Source organism: Culex pipiens, chromosome 3 (genome assembly GCF_016801865.2).
Source record: "Culex pipiens pallens isolate TS chromosome 3, TS_CPP_V2, whole genome shotgun sequence".
NCBI lineage: Eukaryota > Metazoa > Arthropoda > Insecta > Diptera > Culicidae > Culex > Culex pipiens.
In genome coordinates this window covers 57,102,712-57,106,281 of record NC_068939.1, presented here as the reverse complement: position 1 = coordinate 57,106,281, position 3,570 = coordinate 57,102,712, and positions in this window count along the sequence as shown.

Genomic DNA, 3,570 nt, shown 5'->3' with positions numbered 1-3,570 from the left:
TTTATTTTGTAATCGTACCATCAACAAAACATGGTTTTCAAATTGTTTTTACAGGGAATGAAAATATGAAGTTTGAATTTGAAAAGTTTGGGGAAAAACTGAAAGAATACTATCGGTGATCCAAACAGCTATCTCCGATTCCATAATATTATACTCTACTTCATCGAAAATTTCAGTTCACTTTAATAGCTTACTATAATTTTTACCTTGATTGCTTCCTTCAACCTTAGACCTCGTAGAGATAGTCAACTGTATCCACTGAATGTTACTTTAACAGGAATGTTTGCTATGATTCGATCATTATAAAAAAAATGAATTCACTTGAAAAAAAAAAAACTGACTGCTCCTTCATAAACTAATCACAGCCGATTTGTTCAAAAGATTTAAAAAGTTTTGATCAAAAACCTTAAAAACTAAAAAAAAAATATAGCGATTGAACATTTGCAAAACATTTGACAGAAAAGAAATATCAAAGAAGTTGCTATTATGTTTAAACAAATTTCCCTGGAAATCCCGGGAATTCCCGGGAAATGTATGATTTTTTTTGTAATCCTGCTTCTGATTAAGCTTTTGTTACAAAACTGTATGAAACAGCTACTTTAATAATCATAATGAGTGTGACGAACAATTAATGACTTGACTGCTTGTAAAAGGTCATACAACTTTAAGAAAATATATAAATTTTATATTTTTTTATGTTTTATGCTTTCTTTTAAATCGTACTAAATTTAAACTCAAGGATTAATATTTTTTGTTAAGATGTTTTTTTTTATCAAAATTTTTGAACAGTGAATCTATGCTCAACAATAGAGCGTCCAATTTTCCGGGGTAACAAAATTCCCAGGAAACAGGAAATTTTCAACATTTTTCCCGGGAACCCAGGAAATTTTAAATTTATCGAACATTATTCTAAACCTGGTTCTGAATGATAATTTGCAATATTCTTTCTGTAAAATTGCAACCTAAATGGTCTAAATTAGTGCGAGGATCAATTAATACCTTGACTGCTTGTAAAAAAAAAACATAAATTTTCTTAATTATTAAGCTGTCTTTCCATTCATACAAAATATCAAACAAGTATTTTTTTTATATAAGGTGTTATTTTTTCAATCACAGTATTTGGGCAGTGGGTAAAATTAACCGATGCTCCAAACCAAAAAAATGACATGAAGATTATGACAAAGAATAATATTGATAGTTAAAACTACATGAAAAAAATAATGCATTAAATATAATTTTCATGACAAATATTTTTTTTACAAAAAATCTTACTGAGCTCATGAACAAATAGATATAAATAAAACATGTTAAGCACGTTTTTGAAATATGTTTGCTTTTATTGGCACCGTATTACAAGACATAGTTTTTCAATGATTTTTTTATGATTTCGCCGAATACATAACTCCAGTTCAAAGAATTTTCCTAGCCAAAAATGTAGTTAATTTGTTTCATATGTAAACCTCTTTCGTCCTTGGTAGCCCTCATTTTATTATGTTTTTTTTTCAGGAGATTCCGGGAATACCCGGAGATTTTCTTCCGACACGGGAAATTGGACGCTCTACTTCACAATTATAAACCAATCATTGCTTTTGAATTTGTGTCTGTGATCCGTTCGAAAGAATATGTTAAAAAATAACATTGACCTGAAAGTTAAAATGAAAAAAAAAACAAATTATACAAATATCATATTTTTCACGGCAATTAGTTTTTTTCCATATCAAGATAATGAATAAATAGATAATCTTTGAATTTACCTCAAAAGTATAACTTCTCGTGATTTTTTACTTGAAACACTTTTTCATAAAATCATAACTTAAAGTTTTCAAATATTTGAAGCGAGTTTTTGAAATAATTGCATTTGTAGGGTAGGATGTTTTTTTAAATGATTTTTTATGGTTTCATGTATAGCATGGTTTTGTTACATGGTGTTAAGCCTTATAAATTACTAAAATTCAAAGAATTTTAATGGTGTAAAAAGTGATTTAAATCAAACGATCATGGTTTTCATGTTAACCCTCTTTTTCTTCATTAATTTTTAACATAAAATTGTAATTTCTCAAATAATTTTTGACAAAATCCTTCTTGCAAAACCGTCTTTGAAAAATTGAATGATATCAATTAATTTTTTTTTTCAAAACATCCATAAAAACGATAATTTATTTCAAAATATTGGCCGGAATGGGTTTTTTATGTAATTTCCTAATGGGGTAATTCTCCGCCAACTCACACAGCAGTTGCCCCGACCTCTCTTCGATTTGCGTGAAACTTTGTTCTAAGGGGTAACTTTTGTCCCTGATCACGAATCCGAGGTCCGTTTTTTAATATCTCGTGACGGAGGGGCGGTACGACCCCTTCAATTTTTGAACATGCGAAAAAAGAGGTATTTTTCAATAATTTGCAGCCTGAAACGGTGATGAGATAGAAATTTGGTGTCAAAGGGACTTTTATGTAAAATTAGACGCCAGATTTGATGGCGTACTCAGAATTCCGAAAAAACGTATTTTTCATCGAAAAAAAAAACACTAGAAAAGTTTAAAAATTCTCCCATTTTCCGTTACTCAACTGTAAAAAAATTTGGAACATGTCATTTTACGGGAAATTTTAATTATTTTTCGCATCCACATTGACCCAGAAGGGTAATTTTTTCTTTTAGAACAAAAATTTTCATTTTAAAATTTCGTGTTTTTTCTAACTTTGCAGGGTTATTTTTTAGAGTGTAACAATGTTCTACAAAATTGTAGAACAGACAATTACAAAAATTTTGATATATAGACATAAGGGGTTTGCTTATAAACATCACGAGTTATCGTGATTTTACGAAAAAAAAGTTTTGAAAAAGTTGGTCGTCACCGATCATGGCCGTTCATGGTCACCCGCGACAGACACAGGCGACGAAACAAAGAGAAACGCAAAAAGTAACTTTTTCAAAACTTTTTTTCGTAAAATCGCGATAACTCGTGATGTTTATAAGCAAACCCCTTATGTCTATAAATCAAAATTTTTGTAATTGTCTGCTCTACAACTTTGTAGAACATTGCTACACTCTAAAAAATAATCCTGCAAAGTTAGAAAAAACACGAAATTTTAAAATGAAAAATTTTGTTCTAAATGAAAAAATGACCCTTCTGGGTCAATGTAGATTCGAAAAATACATTAAATTTCCCATGAAATGACATGTTCCAAAAAATTTTACAGTCAAGTAACGGAAAATGGGAGAATTTTCCAAACTTTTTTAGTGTTTTTTTTTTTTCGATGAAAAATACGTTTTTTCGGAATTCTGAGTACGCCATCAAATCGGGCGTCTAATTTTACATAAACGTCCCTTTGACACCAAATTTCTATCTCATCACCGTTTCAGGCTGCAAATTGTTGAAAAACACCTCTTTTTTCGCATGTTCAAAAATGGAAGGGGTCGTACCGCCCCTCCGTCACGAGATATTAAAAAACGGACCTCGGATTCGTGATCAGGGACAAAAGTTACCCCTTAGGACAAAGTTTCACGCAAATCGAAGAGGGGTCAGGGCAACTTTTCCCGATTTCGTGTGAGTTGGTAGAGAATTACCCAATGAT